This window comes from Neofelis nebulosa, chromosome 3, assembly GCF_028018385.1.
Source record: "Neofelis nebulosa isolate mNeoNeb1 chromosome 3, mNeoNeb1.pri, whole genome shotgun sequence".
Lineage (NCBI taxonomy): Eukaryota > Metazoa > Chordata > Mammalia > Carnivora > Felidae > Neofelis > Neofelis nebulosa.
Window position 1 is genome coordinate 77831393 of NC_080784.1, and position 21859 is coordinate 77853251.

General features: G+C 36.5%; 1 protein-coding gene and 1 pseudogene across 6 annotated transcripts in view; one reads left to right on the top strand and one right to left on the bottom strand.

Annotated features, from left to right (window-relative positions):
• The window catches only part of LRBA (LPS responsive beige-like anchor protein), a 780253-nt gene that overhangs the window by 55726 nt on the left and 702668 nt on the right, over nucleotides 1-21859 (top strand). The gene's annotated exons all lie outside the window — the stretch shown is intronic.
• On the bottom strand, nucleotides 12165-12999 carry LOC131506260 (Y-box-binding protein 1-like; annotated as a pseudogene).

Below are 21859 nucleotides of genomic sequence, written 5' to 3' on the forward strand. Positions count from 1 at the left end.
ATGCTTTTGGTTGGGAAAACTTGTTAACTGTGTTAAATATTTCACCTTCTAGCACTGTTTACCTTCCTGGTTTTGTGATATGTTAAACTATCTGGAAGAATCCTGATACACCATTTAACCAATTTGAACATTAAGACAAATATCAATGTAAGAGCAAGGAGGAAAGGCTTAGCATGTATGAAAATGAGCTTCAAAAATACCATTTGAATATTTTTGCTTTTAGGGCATTTATTTTGTAAGTGCAGCAGATTGATTAAATTATCCTTCTCTACCCATCGTCCACCACAGTCTCCACTTTGCTTTTCTCTTTCTTTAGGGGTAAAACACTTTACATAATACTGAGACTAAAAAGAAAATTAAGATGGATCGTGTATGAAAGATCATCTTTATTGATACCAACGTGTTAGTTGGTTATACTATCTGAGCCAGTATTAGGTTATCTTTGTGATGGTATTTTTTCCAGGATTTTCCGGGCTATCAAATATAATGACCATTTTTTGGGTCTTTGTTTAATATTTTATATGGATGATAGATTAATAGTTCAAAAATAAAAATGAATATGATGATATCTCTCTCCCACCTCTTTTTTCCTGCCAAATAATCTCCCCCTAAATGAATTTAGTCACTGCTAAAGAAAACCTGAAAAGTAACTATTATTGGCACCTCACACATCTTTCCAAATTTTGTTTGGGTCTTTATGAACAAATGTAACATACTTACATGTTTTTCCTCTTAAAAAAAAAAAACACCTTTATATATTTATTTATTTTAAAGAGTGTAGGTGGAGGAGAGGGGCCGGGGGGGGGGGAGAGAGAGAGAAAGAGAGAGAGAGAAAGAGAGAGAGAGAGAATCTCAAGCAGGCTCCTTGCTTAGTGAAGAGCCTGACATGGGGCGTGATTCCACAACCCTGGGGATCAAGAGTTGGATGCTCAACCAACTGAGCCACCCAGGTGCCTTTCCTCTTTTTAAACGTATATATTTTTTCTTTTTTTAAAATAAAAAAAAATGTTTTGTTTATTTTTGAGAGAGAGAGAGAGAGAGAGAGAGAGAGAGAATGAATGGGGCAGGGGCAGAGGGAGAGGGAGACACAGATTCGGAGGCAGGCTCCAGGGTCTGAGCTGTCAGCACAGAGCCTGACATGGGGCTTGAACTAGTGAACCACGAGATCATGACCTGAGCCGAAGTCGGACGCTTAACAGACTGAGCTACCCAGGCGCCCCCTTAAACATGTATTTTCAAGGAAAAGCTTCTTTTTTTTTTTTAAAATTTTTTTTCAACGTTTTTTATTTATTTTTGGGACAGAGAGAGACAGAGCATGAACGGGGGAGGGGCAGAGAGAGAGGGAGACACAGAATCGGAAACAGGCTCCAGGCTCCGAGCCATCAGCCCAGAGCCTGACGCGGGGCTCGAACTCACGGACCGTGAGATCGTGACCTGGCTGAAGTCGGACGCTTAACCGACTGCGCCACCCAGGCGCCCCAAGGAAAAGCTTCTTGACATTGGTCTCAGCCATGGCATTTTGGATCTAACACCAAAAGCACAGGCAAAACAAGAAAAAATAAACAAGTGGGACTAGTACATCAATGGGTAGAATGGACATTTTAACAATTTTAATTCTTCCAAGCAGTGAACTTGGAATATCTTTCCATTCATTTGTGTCTTCGATTTCTTTTATCAGTGTTTTATTTATGTTTTTCATTATATAGATCTTTTACTATCTTGGTTAAATTTGTTCTTAAAGTATTTTATACTTTTTCTTGCTATTACAAATGAAAATTGTTTATTTTAGGTCTTTATCAGATAGCTTGTTGTCACTGTATAGAAATGCAACTTTTTTTTTGAATGTTGATTTCGTATCTTGCAACTTTAACAAATCCATTTATTAGTTTTAACAGTTTTTGGTAGAGTGTATAGAATTTTGTAAAGGATCATATCATCTGAAAACAGATTAGTTTTTCCTTTCCACTTTGGATGCCTTCTATTTCTATTTCTATTTCTGTATTTGCCTAATTGTTCTGGCTAGTCCTTCCAATACTATTTTTTTTTAAAGTGGCCAGAGTTGACACTCTTGTCTTACTCCTGATCTTAAAGGAAAAGCTTTTAGCTTTTCACTATCAGTCAGAATAGATCATTGAATGAAGCTTTGAAAACCAGGGGAGCTCTGGAACCAGGTGCTGGAACTGAGGAGTTGATGCCACTAGAATATTCTTTCTCCATTCATGGTGCAGATGAATTTCTCTGTATACATGGCAGGAAAGATGTCTACTGAAAGCTGCCAATTTAAGTAACTTTCCAGCTTTTGACCCCAAAGTACAAAAGCCCTTCCTTTCTACCTCCCAATTAAAAAAAAAATCTTGGTAATGATTTTGATTGGCTTGAATTAGGTCACATTTTCACTCCTGGATTTATCATTGTGACCAGGAGAATGGCAAACTTGTATGTGTCCTCTCTATGGCCTAGGTGTGAGGTACTGTGACCTCATTGCCAGGAGAATGCAATGAAGTGGATGGGGGAATGAAAGGAAAAGTGAGTGCAATACAGGCACAAACAACATGTATCTCTTATAGTAGATGTTTGTTTAGGTTTCCAGTTTATTCCTCTATTGTTAATACAGTTCCTGTTTTCACATCTGATGAATCTTTCTACATAAGAATATTGGTACGAAATTATTATAAAGATCTAAAACTTCATGTTTTTTGGGAAAAAAAGTAATATAGATACTTCTTTTACATATTGTAAATTTTTCTGTTCCTCAAAATAAGACTCAGGTTATAAAGGACTTCAAGTTATAAAGTATGAAATTTAACAATGTGTTTTCTTTAAAATTTTTGTTATTGAAGTACAGTTGATATACAGTGTTTTGTTAGTTTCAGATACATAGCATAGTGATTTGGCAATTTTATACATTATGCAATACTCACCAGAAAAGTATAGTTGCCATCTGTCACCATGCAGTGTTGTTATAATAGTATTGATTATATTCCCTATGCTGTGCTTTTCATCCCTGCCATTTATTTTATAACTGCAAGTTGTTTGTACTTCTTAATCCCCTTCACCTATTTTCCCAAACCGCCTCCCCTATAACCACCAGTTTGTTCTCTGTATGAGTCTCTTTCTGTTGTTTGTTTGTTTATTTTTCAGATTCCATATGTAAGTGAAATCATAGTATTAGTCTTTTAAAATAACTTGGAAGCATTGAGAGAATGATAACGTGGGCTTGTTAAAGTAATAAAGGATCTTAAAGTATAAGTAATGTTATGAACAATTTTGCATATAATCAGATTCAAATACTGAAGTAATTGATTTGATTATTGAATGCTTGACATTTTGCTGTCTCTTTCATATTCTATGATGTTTTGATTCCGAGTAATATAAGTTCAGTGGACTTCTGACTGGTTGTCACATAGTGACAAATTTCTGATATTTAAAATATATCACTGCCATAAATCACTAGTTTGCTAGATTGAACTAGAAAGCTATTAAAGAACATGGCAGTATTTACTGTAGATAAATGCAAATTTAAAAAGGTTCTGTGTATGAAGGTTTAAATGATTTATTAGCTTTCACTGCACACATGAATCCAAAGTTATGTAATGGATTTAGAAAATTTCATTTCCTGTTTGAAGGCTCAAATTTGCATATTTATTTTATAATGCAAATATTTGAATTGAGTCAATAGGGTAAATAAACTCTGTGTGATATTAATAAATGCCTAATCGTTTTTTTTTGTTATATGGCAAGCCTTTTTTAGGTGTAGGACAAGTGATTAAACATACCCACTTTTTTTTTGTTTTTGTTTTGTTTTTTTTTTTTGTTTTGGCTGGGGTGGGGAAGCATGGAAAGTTAATGAAACTGGGACTGTGTGTCTTATGTGACTTCAGAATTTGTGCTCACCAGAGTTTTTTTGCTCTTTAATTTGGCTTTCATTTCCTGCTAATGAGCACTTTATCCAGGTTAATATATTTTTCTTTTCAATGGGAAATTATCAGTGGAACAATTAATCCTATGACAATTCTAAGTCACACCTCACATTAGTTACTTCCTTTCTATCATTATTTTAATGTTTATTTTTTGAGAGCGCGAGAGAGCATGTGCACGTGGAGAGGGGCAGAGAGAGGAAGGAAGAGGAGTCCCGAGTGGGTTTCATGCCAGCAGCAGAGTCTGATGTGGTGCTGGAACTCATGAACCGTGAGATCGTGACCTGAGCCGAAATCAAGAGTTGGACGCTTAACTGACTGAGCCACCCCGGTGCCCCAGTTACTTATTTTTTTAAATTATACTTTTTATTTTGAGATCATTGTGGATTCACATGTGGTTATCAGAAATAATAGAGAGAGATCCCTTGTATCCTTTACTCTCTTTATCCCAGTGGGAAAATCTTAAAACTACAATACAATATTGACATCAGTGCAATAAATGTATAGAAGTTTCCATCAGAAAAGGATCTGTCCTTTGCCCTTTTACAGTCACATCTAATTCCTTTCTGCTCCACTCTTCTTTAACCCTTGGCAACCACTAATCTGTTCTGGAGTTATATAATTTTGTGAGTTTAAGAATTTTGTATAAATGGAATCATATACCATATGACCTTTTGTTTTTTTTTAGTACAATTCTTTGGAGATTCATCTAGATATTTGTGTGTGTCAATGTGTTTTTTTTTTCCTTTTTATTGTTGAGTAGTAATCCAAGGTGTGAATGTACCAGTTAGTTTAACTGTTTACCTGTTGAAGGGCATCTGAATTTTTCTCATTTTTTGGCTGAGACAAATTAAGCTGCTGTTAATATATTTGTGTACAGGTTTTTGTCTGAACAAAAGTTTTCAGTTCTTGGGGAAAAATACCAGATACATATTTGTTAGTATGTATAGCAGTTACATGAAAAAACTATTTCAATAAATTGCTACTCTGTTTTCCACCTAACTCTCATCTTACATTCCCACCAACAGCAGATAGGTGATTCAGTTTCTCTGCATCCTTGTTGGTATTTGGTTTTGTTATTATATTTTATTTTAGATATTCTGATAGATGTGTATCTGTTGTGTATTGTGTATCTAATGATATCTTACTGTGGTTTTCTTTTACATTTCTGTAAGAGTTTATGATGTTGAACATACTTTCGTGTGTTTATTTATCTTTGTGTAGTCTTAGGTAAAACACCTATTCTTGTCTTTTGACATTTGAGTTTTTTATTCTAATCTTCTGATTAGGTGATGATGATGATGATGATGATGATGATTTTGCTGTTGAATATGGAGAGTTCTTTATTTATTTTAGGTGTTTTCTTTTGTCAGATGTGTGCTTTGCAAATATTTTCTTCTAGTTTGCAGCTTGTCTTTTCACCTTCTTAACAGGATCTTTTGGAGATCAAAGTTTTACTTGATAAAGTTCAGTTTATCAGTTTTTCCTTTTATGAGCCTTGGTTTTGATGTCATCTAAGAACTCTTTGCCTAGTTTTAAATCCTGAAGATTTTTTTCCTGTGTGTTTCTCTGAAAGTTTTATTTTTTACCTTGAAATCTGCAATTTACGTTGAGTCGGTTTTTGTATAAGGTATGCTGTCTACTTAGGTGAAGGTTCATTTGTTCATTTATGGATATCTAATTGTTTTAGCACTGTTTATTGGAATTCTTCCATTGAATTGCTTTTGTATCTTTGTCAGAAGTCAGTTGAGCATATTTATGTGGTCTGCTTCTGGGTTCTCTATCCCATTCTGTTGGTTTATATATCTGTTCATATGGCACTACCTATAGTGTTGACTGCTGTAGCAATAGGTCTTGAAATTGGGTAAACTAATTTCTTCCACTTTATTTTTCTTTCTCAAGATTGTTTTTGCTCTCTTAGTTCTTTTGCTTTTCAATAGCAATTTTATTTGTAATTTTTTTCAATTTTATTTATTTATTTATAAATGTTTATTTTGAGAGAAAGAATGAATGAAAAAGGGAAGGGCAGAGAGAGAGAGAGAGAAAGAAAGAAAGAGAAAGAAAGAGAGAAAGAGAGAATATCCCAATTAAGCTTCACTCTTTCAGTGGAGAGCCAAATGGGGCTCCATCCCATGAACTGTGAGATCATGACCTGAGCTGAAATCAACAGTTGGATGCTTAACTGACTGAGTCACCCATGTGCCCCCCACCCCCGCTTTTTTTTGAAATTTTAGAGAGCATGAGAGTGGGAGAGGGGCAGAGGGAGAGAGGGAAAGAATCTTAAGCTGATTCCATGCTGAGCATGGAGCCCAATGCGGGGCTCGATTCCATGACCCTGGGATCATGATCTCAGCCAAAATCAAGAGTCAGACACTCAACTGACTGAGTCACCCAGGCACACCTCAGTATCAGTTTAGAACATTCATTCCAAATCTGCAGAAATCTTGCTGAGATTGTGATAGGAATTTTGTTCAATCTGTGTATCATTTTGGGGAGAGTTGGTATCTATACTGTGAACACAGTATATGTCTACATTTATGTAGATATTCTTTTATTTTTTTAAATCATCATTTTTTGTTTTCAGCATGTAAGTCCTGTATGTGTTTTGGTAGATTTACATCCATCTACATCTAAATATTTCAAAGATTTTTGAGCAACTGTAAATAATACTGTATTTTTAATTTCATTGTCCATGTATTAACTGTTAGTATACAGAAATGAACACAATTTTTTATAGGCTGTAACCATGTTGAACTTACTTACTAGTTCTAGGATGTTTTTTGGTACATACCTTTGATTTCAACATAGATAATCATGTTATCTGCAAATAGAGGCAGTTTGTTTCTTCCTTTCTCATATGCATGCCTTTAATTTTCTTTTTGCCAATTATTGCCTTGGCCCTAACTTCCAGCACTGTGTTGAGTAAGAGTGGTGAGAGTGTACATCCTTGCCTTGTTCCTGATCTTTGGGAAAAGCATTCAATCTTCTACTGTAAATTATAATGTTAGTTGTGGATTTTATGTAGATGCCCTTTATCAAGTTGAAAAGATTCCCTTTATTCATATTTTTCTGAGAGTTTTTATCATCAGTTGGTGTTGAATTTTATCAGATGCTTTTATTTTGTATCAGTAGATATGACCATGTGATTTTTCTCCTTTAACCTATTAATATGGTGGGTTATTTGTTTGATTTTTCGATACTGAAATAATGTATCTCTGGAATCAAATCCATTTGGTATGGAATTCTTCTTATATATTGTTGAATTCTACTTGCTATTAAGAAATTTTTTAAGCTCATTTATTTATTTTGAGAGAGAGCGAGCAAGCGAGTGTGGGAGGGGCAGAGAGAGAGAGAGAATCCCAAGCAAGCTGTGCACTGTCAGTGCAGAGCCCGATGTGGGGCTCGAACTCATGAACTGTGAGATCATGACCTGAGCTGAAACCAAGAGTTGGATGCTTAACCGACTGAGCCACCTGGGTGCCCCTGCTTTTATTTTAAATTAAAAAATGTTTTCTACTTGCTATTATTTTAAGAATTCTTTTGTTTATATTCATGAGGGATATTGGTATACAGTGCCTTTTTTTGTACTGTCTTTGGTATCAGAGTAATAGTAGTTCATAAAATGAGTATAAAATTAGTGTTAATTTTAAACATTTGGTAGAATTCTTTTTTTTTCTTTAGTGTTTTATTTATTTATTTTTAAGACAGAGAGAGACAGAACATGAGTGGGGGAGGGGCAGAGAGAGAGAGGGAGACACAGAATCCGAAGCAAGCTCCAGGCTGTGAGCTGTCAACACAGAGCCCGACGCGGGGCTCGAACTCACAAACTGCGAGATCATGACCCGAGCTGAAGCCGGACGCTTAACTGACTGAGCCACCAGGTGCCCCAACATTTATTTTATTTTTGAGAGAGAGCACAGACACAGGAGGGGCAGAGAGAGAGAGGGAGACATAGGATCTGAAGCAGGCTCCAGGCTCTGAGTTGTCAGCACAGAGCCTGATGTGAGGCTTGAACCCATGAACCTGAACTGTGAGATAATGACCTGAGCTGAAGCTGGATGCTTAACTAACTGAGCCACCCAGGCACCCCTTAAATGATCTATTTCACATTGAGTAACTGTGGTAGCTTGTGTTTTTTGAGGAATTGGCTGATTTCATCTACGTTATCAAATTATTTGGTTAGAGTTGTTTGTAGTATTATTTTTTGTCATCTGCAGGGTCTATACTGATATTTCCTGTTTCCTTCCTGATACTGGTACTTTGTGTCTTTTTTTCTGTTATTTTTTAGTCCTGCTAAAGTTTTCTAAATTTTATTGATTTTTTTTTCAAAAACCTATCTTTTTATTTCATTGACTTTTCTCTATTATTTTTTGCTTTCAGTTTCATTATCTTTTTAATTTATCATTTCCTTCCTTCAGCTTGCTTTGCATTTATTTAAAAAATTTTTAAGTTTATTTATTTATTTTGAAGAAGGATGCAGAGAGAGAGAGGGAGAGAGAGAGAATCCTAAGCAGGTTCCATGCTGTCAGTGCAATCACTGATGTGGGTCTCAAACCCACAAACCATGAGACCGTGACCTGAGCTGAAATCAAGAGTTGGATGTTCAAGTGACTGAGCCACCCAGGCACCCTTTGCTTTGGATTTATTTTGATCTTCTGTTAGGTTCTTAAAATGAAGATGTAGATTATTTGAAACTTCTCCATTTTTCTAATATATACATTTAGTGCTAAGAGTTTCCCTCTAAGTACTGCATTAGCTATGGCTCACAGATTTTTGATATGTTGTATTTATAGTCATTCATTCATTCATTCATTCATTTATTTATTTTAGGTAGGCTCCATGCCCTGTGTGAGACTTTAACTCATGACCCTGAGATCAAGAATCACATGCTCTACTGACTGAGCCAGCCAGGCACCCCTGTTGTATTTTATTTTGATTCAGTTCTTGGTATTTGTTTTTAGTTCCCTGGAGCTCTTTTTTGACCTGTCAATTATTTAGAAATGCATATTTTAGTTTCCAAATGTTTGGAGGTTTTTTTCTGATAACCTTATCTTTGTGTTAGTTCTTTCTTTACCTTTCTATTCTAGTTTGATTCTCCTGTAGTCAAAGAACCCATTGTATATGATTTCATTTCCTTTAAATTTGTTGAATTTTGTAGTAATGTCCCAGGATACAGTCTATTTTCATATATATCCCATGGGCACTTGAAAACAGTATTTCTTTTTTTCTTTTTCTTTCTTTCTTTCTTTCTTTCTTTCTTTCTTTCTTTCTTTCTTTCTTTCTTTCTTTCTTTCTTTCTTTCTTTCTTTCTTTCTTTCTCATTTGCATCCAAGTTAGCATGTAGTGCCTCTTTCTTCCTTCCTTCCTTCCTTCCTTCCTTCCTTCCTTCCTTCCTTCCTTCCTTCCTTTCTTTCTTTCTTTCTTTCTTTCTTTCTTTCTTTCTTTCTTTCTTTCTTTCTTTCTTTCTTTCTCATTTGCATCCAAGTTAGCAGGTAGTGCAATAATGATTTCAGGAGTAGATTCCTTAATGTCCCTTACCCATTTAGCCCATCCCCCCTCCCACAACCTCTCCAGTAACCCTCTGTTTGTTCTCCGTATTTAAGTCTCTTTGGGAATGCAAGCTGGTGCAGCCACTCTGGAAAACAGTATGGAGGTTCCTCAAAAAATTAAAAATAGAACTACCCTACGACCCAGCAATTGTACAACTAGGTATTTATCGAAGGGATACAGGTGTGCTGTTTCGAAGGGGCACATGCACCCCAATGTTTATAGCAGCACTATCAACAATAGCCAAAGTATGGAAACAGCCCAAATGTCCATCGACAGATGAATGGGTAAAGAAGGTGTGGTATATATATACAATGGAGTATTACTCGGCAATCAAAAAGGATGAAATCTTGCCATTTGCAACCACGTGGATGGAACTAGAGGGTATTATGCTAAGCGAAATTAGTCAGAGAAAGACAAATATCCTATGGCTTCACTCATATGAGGAATTTAAGATACTAAACAGATGAACACAAGGGAAGGGAAGCAAAAAGAATATAAAAACAGGGAGGGGGACAAAACATAAGAGACTGTTAAATATAGAGAACAAACAGAGGGTTGCTGGATGGGTTGTGGGAGGGGGGATGGGCTAAATGAGTAAGAGGCATTAAGGAATCTACTTCTGAAATCATTGTTGCACTATATACTAACTAATTTGGATGTAAATTAAAAAATTAAAAGTAAAAAAAAAGTCTCTTATGAAAAACAATATGTATTCTGTTGGGTTGAGTCTTATGTGTCAGTTCTTATTGGTTGATAGGAGTTCTAATTCTTGCAGATTATCTAAGAAGACAGTGAGGTAGGGACATTTACTTTTATAACATAATGATAGTACTTTCCTCAAAGTGAAGGAGAGCCCCATGGGAAAGATCATGAGTTTGTGTGGAAGACACCGATGTGTACACACATACACAACCACATACGTATACACACAGACACATGCTGATTTATATACACACGTTCACACATACATACTTACAGTAAATATTGGAGTTTTGGGTAGTTTACCCAGAGAGTATAGAATATAGATCTGGGTGGGATTTTGCTCTTGGAGGAAAATCATCAAACATCCAGAGGAGAAGATAAGATTTCTGTCCACCTGGGGATAAAAGAAGGGATGCCAAAAGGGGGAATAATAATGCATAAAAAGTGGTGAGAGTACAATATAGATATACTTTACACATTGTATAATTTTGCTTTTGGTCTAGATAAATTGCTGTGGGCAAGTCTTTTCTTAGTTATCAATCAAGTAGATATCTAGCCTGATCATAAAGCTTAAGAAACCAGAACAGAAATAGTATATCATAATGTTTTATAATATGGTACAAAACCATATGATTCTGGAATGTAGATTCAGAATTGGTTATGTAGTGTGTTCAATAGTATCTTAATTGGAAAAAAATGTTTCTTATTAATCTTGACATGGTAAAAGTAGTAAACTTACAAATAATTGAAGGCCAGGAAAGAAGAGGTGTGGAAGTTTGTGTGAGTGCATATTACATTTGATGGCTCTTATAAATGACTTGGGTTATTGTATTAAGGATTATTATGGTTTTGTTTTTAACCATTTTGAACCAATTGAGTGCAATAGGCAAAGAACCCCCCCCCCCCCCCCCCGGCCTTACTCCCAAATTAGGCAAGATGGTGCTATGGGGTCATAGAGATAGAATGCTGCTGGTGAAAGTCTCCATTATTAGGGTTTATTATGTCTCGTGTGAGTCAATTAAATAATTGGCTACATTTAATTTACTACAGTTATTATTTGATAGCATGTACTTTCCCAAAAAGTGTTCTACAAAATACAAATTCTAAGTTTATGTAGGGCAAGAATTCTCTGTTCATATGGGTCAAGTGAAGTTAAATGTACTTGAGAACCTCATCAAGCCTTTTTACATAAAGTTTGAAGTTATCAGAGGGAGTATGCTATGTAGTTTTTTTCCATCAAATTGATTTGATTTGGGTGGAATTATGCAAAGAACCATTCTTTCACAGTGACTATTGGATATATTGCATAGTTGACTGGAGTAGTCTTTGATAAGTTCTCTTAATATGATTAATAAATGGAGGTGTGATAGGATACACAAAATGTTGCTCTTAGTTACTTGCTCCTAGTTTAAAAAAAGGGAATTGAGTTTAATGAAATAATTTTTTTTCTTCTTTTAGTGCTTAAAAAAAGATTTATAGTAAAGAATAGAGAAAATAGGATATATAAATACCCTCAACTTAGAACAAATTTGCTTTGGGTTAGAAAAATGTCTTTATACATAGAGTCACATACATAATTTTATATAAACACATACATGTTATTGTATATACATGTATAAACTTACATGTATGATTCTTGTTTTTCCTTATCTTTTTAAACTTTGTTCTGTGTTCTGCCTCTTTCTCTCCATGGCCAGTTTCTCCTGTGCTCTCCTACAAAGTGAGCAATGTTGACAGCCATGTGTATAGACTTCTGTATTTTATGGACATTTAATCCAGTAGATCAAGTATACTGATAGTTGTGTGTGTGTAATGAAGGAGTTCTCAGCTAGTTTAGTGATGGTAGTAAAGAGGAAGAGGGACAAATTTAAGAAATTTTAGGAGGTAGAGTCAGCAGGAAGAGCTGGAAGAGCAGAGTTGAAGATGCCATGTGGGAGGATTACCAACTGGGGTAGCAATCATAGTAGGGTTAGGGAGAAGATCATCAGTTATGTTTTAGCCATGTTTATTGTGAAGCAGTATGTGTAGATGTCTACAAGCAATAGGACATGAGTTTAAGAAATTGGGGAAGAAGCTAAGTTGAGTTGTAGTAGTCGTATCTGGAAGTCTCTTTGATGTGATTTGTTTCTGTCTCACTGGTCTACTTTGTTCTCCTGTACCCTGCTTGTCAGCATCCTCAACCCCTTCTCTCTGCACCAGAGGGTTGGAAGACTTGTTGACGCTCAGAGGGTCTCCACATGTAGAAACATCGCCTGCAGGATGGCCAGCACAGTGGGGCCAGACCTTTGAGAGCACTCTCCGAGTCCTTTCCGCACTCACAGTAGTTTGGTAATTCTGTGGGTAATTGTGGGGAGGACTTTTGCGAAGGAAAGCGTCCATAATTGTTAGGGTCTGCTGCATATTTACTGCATTGCACTGGAGCTCCCCTAGGACCTGTGACCTTTGCTGCTACCACACCCTTTTCTCCTTCAACAACATCAACTCCACAGCCTCTCCATCTCCTACTGCGAAGTACTGAGCAGGTACTTCCAGGGGTTATTTTTTTATGGCAGTCTCGTGTACAAATACATTTTCTTCAGTGTCATTCCTGTGGATGAAATCATATCTGTTTCTTACAGTGAACTATTTTACTGTTCCCAAAACAGATTATCTTGCCGTCCCTTTTGGCAGGCACCGATGATGTGAGGTCGCCTGAGCCCTTGCTCCCTGCGTGGTTGCTCGTGCTTGGAGTCCTCAGATCAGAGGGTGGGGCGGCGGGGGCTGCTGCTACTTCTGGGCCTAGTGGTTGCGTGGATTTGCCTGCTTGCGCAGCTGTGCCTTTTCCCAGCATGTTATGGTTAACTAGGCCGGTGGCGGTGGTGGGGCTGCTCAGGGCTCTCTGGGGTGTGCTCCCTCTGTGGATCGAACTTGATACTATTTTTGAAGTGAGATTTTTAATAGCAGATGGAAGGATGTGTGAGTTCTTTAATCCTCATCTAAGAGGATGTCCCTTAATTGAGATACTTTTAGTTTATTTAATTGTCACATCAACTTTTTTTTTTTTTTTTTTTTTTAAATTTTTTTTTCAACGTTTTTTTTTTAAATTTATTTTTGGGACAGAGAGAGACAGAGCATGAACGGGGAGGGGCAGACAGAGAGGGAGACACAGAGTCGGAAACAGGCTCCAGGCTCCGAGCCATCAGCCCAGAGCCTGACGCGGGGCTCGAACTCACGGACCGCGAGATCGTGACCTGGCTGAAGTCGGACGCTTAACCGACTGCGCCACCCAGGCGCCCCTGTCACATCAACTTTAAGAGATGGGTACCATTATTATCCTAATTTTACAGGTGAGGAAGTGAGCCATAGAGAGGTGAACTATCCTGCCCTTGCCCTTATACTTGGTATCTGGTAGAACCAGGAGTCAAATGTGGTCTGGCTCCAAAGGATATGCTCTTAACCACTGTTCTAAGAGTAGCTGTGTTTTTGAAAACACTCAAGCTATAATTGTTTATGGTTAAGGATGTTGGACAAAATGCAGTTTGGGAGTGACTCATGAAAGTACTATCATTAAAATTAAGATCTCACACCAAAAGGTAGATATTTTACTCATCCTTCATTGTGGATACTTGATACTGTATACCTGATCTATTTTATATCCTTATTGTGTAGCTTTCTTTCCCTCAGTTTTTTTTTTTTTTTTTAATTTTTTTTTTTCAATGTTTTTTATTTATTTTTGGGACAGAGAGAGACAGAGCATGAACGGGGGAGGGGCAGAGAGAGAGGGAGACACAGAATCGGAAACAGGCTCCAGGCTCCGAGCCATCAGCCCAGAGCCTGACGCGGGGCTCGAACTCACGGACCGCGAGGTCGTGACCTGGCTGAAGTCGGACGCTTAACCGACTGCGCCACCCAGGCGCCCCTCTTTCCCTCAGTTTTGATAGGATACATCAGTTGCACACAATTTGATTTTTGTAGATACAAATTAAGAAGCATTATTTTTTCCTGTTTTGTTTTCCACATATTCAGTGCATATTGAAAAGATTAAATTATCTTTTCTCTCCCTTATATTCAAAGAAAATATGTATGTACTTCTTTTGAGACATGGAAATGTGTCATAAATATATGACTTTGAAAGTTAAATCCTTTTGTAACTCCATCTTACAAGATAGCCACCACTAATAGTCTGCTGTATATTCTTCAGGCTTTTTCTATAGAAATAACTGCCATACATAATGCATAAATATGATATGTGTATGTGAGAGGTGTATAAAATAGACTTTTGGCTGATTGGGAAATTCATATGAGGATGAAACCAAATACCACCATTTTAGAAGGCATTTTGGAGATAAATGAATACTTGTAAAACTATGGAAATTTTTAATTCTTACTGAAGTTTTCTTATTGAACATTTTAGTAAAGTTTTGTACATCTCGTATTCTAATTCAGAGAATACTTTCTTGGCAACGCAGAGTAGTACATTGCTCTTGTGGTCACGGAATGGCACATTTGTAAGCCTAAATAGCCTCTCTTTACGCTGATGTAAACTGTGGGGTAAGATATTATTTTGACTGACTATCAGTAAAGGGCTGTTGTAAAGCAAAGGCTGATGATTATGTTGCCATCAACATACTGAACTTTCTTCTTTACTATTACCTGGCTAAGGTAAAGCCTTACTGTGTTTTGTTCAGTGTTAGGAATGATCTTAAAGGCGTGTGTGTGAATCAAGTTATAATGTAAGCAAATCTCTTACCATTCTGTATTATTTATTATTTATTTATATAGTAAAACTGTGCCATAGTAAGACATGTGGAGTCTGAAAGTTCAGATGTGTAAAATTTAGGATGGGGCTAATTTGAGATTAAATTCAATAATTTTAGTCTATGTGTTTTAAAAAGCACAAAAGTAAAATAACTGAAATTTGATACTATACACAGCTGAGTTGAGAAAGTGTGAAATGATAAGAAGGCATTTTCTCATAATTCTGTCCTCCAGTCATTGAATTTTATCCTACCACTTGAGATTTTTGATTGCAGAGTATGAGGCAGAGGACAATAACCAGTTATTTGAATTCATTTATCACAGGCTTTTACCCTATTAGTAAACGCTTTTTTTTTTTTTGCTTTAAAAAAAGAATATAATGTTCTATCTGCAGTTTTTAAACTCAATAATATTAAGTGACAGTCTGTTTTCCTCTTATTTAGCTATTTGTATTCTCAATCATTTTTATGTGTATAATTAATAGCTTTCATAATAACTAATTAGTGCAGTATTTAACTTTTACAGTAGGAAATGTACATTTATTCTAGACTTTTTTTTTAAGTTTATTTTGAGAGAGACAGCGAGTGCGAGTGGGGGAGGGGCGGAGAGAGCGGGAGAATCCCAAGCAAGCTCCGTGCTGTCAGTTCAGAGTCCGTGGCAGAGCCTGTTGTGGGGCTCAAACTCACACAACTGTAAGATCATGACCCGAGCTGAAATCAAGAGTTAGTTGGATGCTTAACCGACTGACCCACCCAGGCACCCTATCTGATAGACGTTTAATGTATAGCACATGTAACGAGATTTTTACTCCAGAATGTCTGTGTTTGAGAGTGACTGTATTAAATCCAAATGACTTGTCCTTTTCATATTACTGATACTGTTATGTTGATTATTTATGATGTTAATATACTTGATAATATAATCATTTGTCACCTAAACTTTAGGAATGCCTGAAGTGATGCATAAGTGGGCATCTAGCTAAAACTAAGCAACATAATTTGGCCTGATACTTACACTGAAGCTAAATGTTCATGTTATTTAATTGAAATTTTATTGTATTTTTAAAGAAATACGATCATAATGTATGTACTGATTTGTAAATTTAGTAGTAGGTCTTGAATACCATGACATACTAACATATATAGATTTATATTCTTTTTAAAGGTTACCTGGTATTCCCTTATACGGATATACCATCATTTATATGTTTGTTTCTGTATTGGTGGATATTTAGGCTATTTCCAGTGTTTTATTTTTACAAACAGTGCTGCAATATAAATTTTTGTATCTTAATTTCTGAGCCTTTCTGTATATAATTTTGTAGATGATATTTTTATTTTTAAATTTTTTTGAATGTTTATTTATTTTTGTAAGATAGAGTGACAGAGCATGAGCAGGGGAGAAGCAGGGGAAAGGGAGACACAGAATTCAAAGCTGGCTCCAGGCTCTGAGCTGTCAGCACAGAGCCTGACGCGGGGCTCGAACTCACAGACCATGAGATCATGACCTGAGCCAAAGTTGGACACTTAACCAACTGAGCCACCCAGGTGCCCCGATGATATTTTTATAAGTGGTTGAATTGTTAGGCCCTGCCTATATTGAGTTCTGTATGCCTCTCAGCTCTCAGAGTGATTGGATATTTAAGATGAGAAAAGAACTGTCCAGTATCCATGATTTAGAGTATAACTTCATGCCAAAGTTCATATTGTTAGCCATTCTTGTTTAGGATTTTTTTTCTGCCTTCTTCCTGATACAGAGATGAGTATGATTTTAAAGCCTGGCTATGCTTTTTTGTCAGTTTCATTTTTTCTCTTCTCATTGCCAAAACTGTCCTCTTGCCATATCAGCTGCTTTTTTCCCCCATTGATACTGTCTTTTCAGTTTTGTCTAAATATTTTCAGTAGCAGTCATTCTCATTTCTTACATATTTGAAACTAAAATTCACTCAGCTTAAGTGATCTTAAATTTTATGTAAGATAGTTGCTATTTGGAAAAAAAAATAGTTCTTGGCTGGGCATCTGTTCCTATATATTTAAACCTTTAGCATAGAATATTTGAGATAGGAAATATTAAAAACAATTTTTTAAAGTTTTTATTTAAGTAATCTCTACACCCAGCATGGGGCTCAAACTCACGACCCTGACACCCCGAGATCAAGAGTTGCATGCTCCAACTGAGCCAGCTAGGAGCCCCAAGATAGGAAATATTTTCTGATTAACTCTCAAATAATCATAAAACTCAGTAAACAGAGTTTTCCTGTATTCTTCAAACATTTTGGGTAGTAGAGATTTAGTACATTCTGCTGAGTATTACTCTTCTACTTAAACATATGTATTACAGTAAATTCTTACCACAGTTATAGACCCCAACGTACATTGTTTGGTTGTTATTCGACTTTAAAGTCTGCTGTAACTTATCAGAGCTTTATTTCGTTTGAATAAATTTAATACCTGAAGTCTTTAGTCTTTTGATGCTAGAATATCCACTGATATCTTTGTCTATGAAAATTTGGTATTATTGTATCATTTATCTCATTAAAATTAGCCCTCTTGAAATATTGTTTAGACAAGTGTACTACAACGGCAATTTATCTAGAGATATTTCATGGAATAGAATTGCTGTGTTCTGGTGTGTGTATATTCATATCTGTTATAACTTTGTGATACATTTTTCTAAAGCACAAAATGAATTATAGTCACTTAAGTTAAATGCAAAGTTCTAAGTCATATTTAGAACAAGGAACTGTCCAAGATCGCTCTCTGTTAACCCACTCATTCATTTATGCACCATTTATTGAACATCTGTATATTAAATAGGTTGGTGTTCTTTAAGCAGTGGAATCCACATATAATAGCAACTGCACGAAATAGAGGTTTTATTTTTCTCACATAACAAGGAATTTGAGATAGGCAGTTGCTGGTATTAGTGGCTCTGCTTAATAAGGTTCTATTTAGGGGTGCCTGGGTGGCTTAGTTGGTTAAGCATCCGACTTCGGCTCAGGTCATGATCTCGCGGTCTGTGAGTTCAAGCCCCGCATCGGACTCTGTGCTGACAGCTCAGAGCCTGGAGCCTGCTTCTGATTCTGTGTCTCCCTCTCTCTGCCCCTCCCCCACTCATGCTCTGTCTCTCTCTGTCAAAAATAAATAAACTTTAAAAAAAATAAAAAAAAAAGTTCTATTTAATAAGCTTAAAGAGCTAAACGCTTTCTACCTTTCCTTTTACTATTCTTCATGCATTGGCTTTCTCTCTATGCTTGTGCTTGTAAGCTTCGTGATATGAAGATGGCTACTGTACCTTTGGACATGACATTTTTGTTCAAGGGAGTGAGGAAGGTAGAAGAACAAAGGGTTATGCCAGCTACATCTGTTTTCCTTTTATCAAGCAAACCAAATCGTTTCATTAACACCTTTCAGCCTTTCTCATATCTGTTTGCCAGAACTTCTCATGGCCATTCAGATGCTAAGGATGCTGGAAAAGTAAGCATTTATCTTTCCAATCTTTGTAGTGGCAGAAAACTAGAGAGGAGGGGTTTAGGTGTTTGAGTTCTGTAATGTTTTTATACATCAAGTTAATAGCTTTCAAAATAACGGGTTATTGCATTTCACTTAAAATTTTTATTTTTAAATGTTTATTTTTGAGAGAGAGAGAGAGAGACAGAGACAGACACAGACACAGACACAGAGAGATGGACGGATCCCAAGCAGGGGAGGGCAGAGAGTGAGGTAGACATAGAATGCGAAGTAGGTTCCAGGCTCTGAGCTGTCAGCACAGAGCCCGACATGGGGCTTGAACTCATGAACCTTGAGATCATGACCTGAGCCAAAGTGGGATGCTTCACCGGCTAAGCAACTCAGGTGCCACTCGCTTTTTTTTTTTTTTAAATGTTTATTTATTTTTGAGAGAGAGTGTGTGAGGGTAGGGGAGGGACAGAGAGAGAGGGAGACAGAGAATCCAATGCAGAGCTCTAACTCAAGAATTGTGAGATCATAATCTGAGCCAAAATTGGACGCTTAACTGAGCTACCCAGGCACCCCTTACTCTTTTTTTTTTTTTAAAGTAGGCTCCACACCCAACATGGAGTCCATTGTGGGGCTTGAACTCACCACCCTGAGATTATGACGTATGCTGAAATCAAGAGTCGCATGCCCTACCAACTGAGCCAGCCAGGCCACCTCTATTTCATTCTTGAAACAAGAAATATGCGTTCATTCATCAGTTATCTGATAAGACTTTGGGCAAGAGATGCTGGGTTAGCCAGTCTGTATTACCTGTCACAGTCTATTAAATACAGTTGTTATACATTGTTGAAAGCCTGGTTCACCTACCTTAGTACCTTGTGAGTTTAGGCAAGTTAGTTATGTTTCAGATTCCTCATCTATTAAGTGAAGATAATAGAAGTTTTTGTAAGAGATAATTAAAAATGCTAATTTATGTAAAGCACTTAGCATAGTGTATAGCTTATAGTGATCACTCAATGCTTATATGTGGTTATTGTTTGTATTTTTAAATTATTTATTTTGTGTTGGGATTTAAAAAAAATTGAAATAGTACAGAAACAGAGTAAAACAGTTTTCCCCAACTACTGTTAGCTGATTGATTTATAATTATATTAGTTATGTGTTGCTGTGTAACAAGTTATCTCAAAACTTTACAGCTTAAAGCAATAATAAATATTTACCAGCTCACAGTTTCTGTGGGTCAGGAATTTGGGAGCAAACTGGCAGGATAGTTCTGGCTTAGAGTCTCTAATGTTGCAATTCAGATGTTGGCTGAGGTTTTATTCATCTGAAGACTCAACTGGGGCTGGATGACCAGCTTCCAGGGCTACTTACTTGATTGGCAAGTTGATGCAAACTATTGGCTGGAGACCTCAGCTCCCCTCCAGGTGGGCCTTTTACATAGCTTCTTGAATATCCTCATGACATGGTGACTGATTTTTTTCTTAGAATAAGTGATACAAGGGAAGCCATAAAGTTCTTAATGACATAGCCTTGAACGTCACTGGTTACTTCAGCTGAACTCTCTTGGCATGTAGAACAGCCCTAATTAAGTGTGGGAGGGCATTTCTTTTGCTGTACTTGTGTTCTGGTTTGTAGAGGAAGGGATGGGACAGTTTGATTGCTTTTGATTGCTGATATTTTCTTTTTCCTTAAAGCAATCTTAATTTGAGATGTCTCTTTTTTTTGATTAATTACTATGTTCTTTTTTTTTTTTTTTAAATTTTTTTTTTAACATTTTTTATTTATTTTTGGGACAGAGAGAGACAGAGCATGAACGGGGGAGGGGCAGAGAGAGAGAGGGAGACACAGAATCGGAAACAGGCTCCAGGCTCCGAGCCATCAGCCCAGAGCCTGACGCGGGGCTCGAACTCACGGACCGCGAGATCGTGACCTGGCTGAAGTCGGACGCTTAACCGACTGCGCCACCCAGGCACCCCTAATTACTATGTTCTTAATCATAGAAAGGAACTTATGAAAAACAAATAGGTTGCTTTAAGCCATTCACCTGAAGATTTGAAAAGCCTATCTAATGTAAAACATTAGATAATTCTGTGATATTATTCATGGCAATAAGATTCAAGAATACAATTATATTATCCAGTGTTTCTCAGAAAAGCCTTTGGAAGAATGTTACTCCTGTGAAAAGCTCTTGTCAGAAAAAAAAGATTCCATTGTTAAATAAATTGTAGGAAATCCATGCATTGGTTATCTAACTTTTGGAGACATAAAAATATAGTAGCATATCGTATTGTGAATATGAATATTGTGGCAATCCTATTGTGTAAACATCTCTAGCCTTGTTTAATCCAGTATTTCTCAGACTACATGGAAACTTTTTGCTTAATACTGCTTTTGTAGACATGTCGTAGTTCAGTGAAAATTTTTAAATTTTATGAAAGGTAAAATGAACAGGGAGAAATGAGATGGTTTTGTTACTTTCTCTAGTACATGAGTTATTGAAAACTATAAAGATTTTTATACTTTTTTATACACTATTTTTACTATAGTGACGTTTTTCTTTTAATTTTCTTGTATTACATGACTTTGCCATTTTAATTCTACATTGTTGCCTCTAGTTGGAGGATCTTACTTTTCTCTTGTCTTTGATACAAATGGCAGATGGCTTGAGGTTTTTATTTTGTTTGTTTGTTTTTTTTAAGATTTACTAAGACATAGAGGTAGGGGCACTTGGGTGGCTCAGTTGGTTAAATGTACGGCTTTACTCAGGTCATCATCTCATGGTTTGGTTTGTGGTGAGTTTGAGCCCTGTGTTGGGCTCTGTGCTGTCAGTAAGGAACCCGCTTCAGATCCTCTGTCCCCCTCTCTCTCTGCCCCTACCCTGTGTACATGTGTGTGCTCTATCTCAAAAATGAACATTAAAAAAAAAAATGACATACAGTTAAATTCACCCTTTTTAGGTATACAGTTTTATGAAATGTGGCAGATATATTTGTGTATCGAGTACCACAATCAAGATACCAAAATTTCATTACTCTCAAGTCTTCTCATGATTTTTTGATTAATTCTGTCCCTCTATCCTCAGCCCCTGGCAACACTGATCCAGTTTCTCTCCCTATACTTTTGCCTTTTCCAGAATGTCATATAAATGAAATCATACAATATGTAGCTTTTGTGTATAACTTGCTGGACTTAGCATAATGTTTTTGATATTAATTTGTATTGTAAATGGTATCAATAATTTGTTCCTTATTATTGCTGGTAAGTATTCTATTGTATGATTGTACCACAACTTGTTTATCCATTTACTAGTTGGTGGACATTTGAATTGTTTCTAGTTTTTGGTGATTATGAATAAAGCTTCCGTAAACATTCATGTACAGATCTTTATGTGGACAAATGAATTTATGAAATTGTTGTCAGGATCCATAGATCTTTCTGTTCTGTTATATTCAACATGAGACTTATGGCATAGATTCCAAGATAACTACTCTA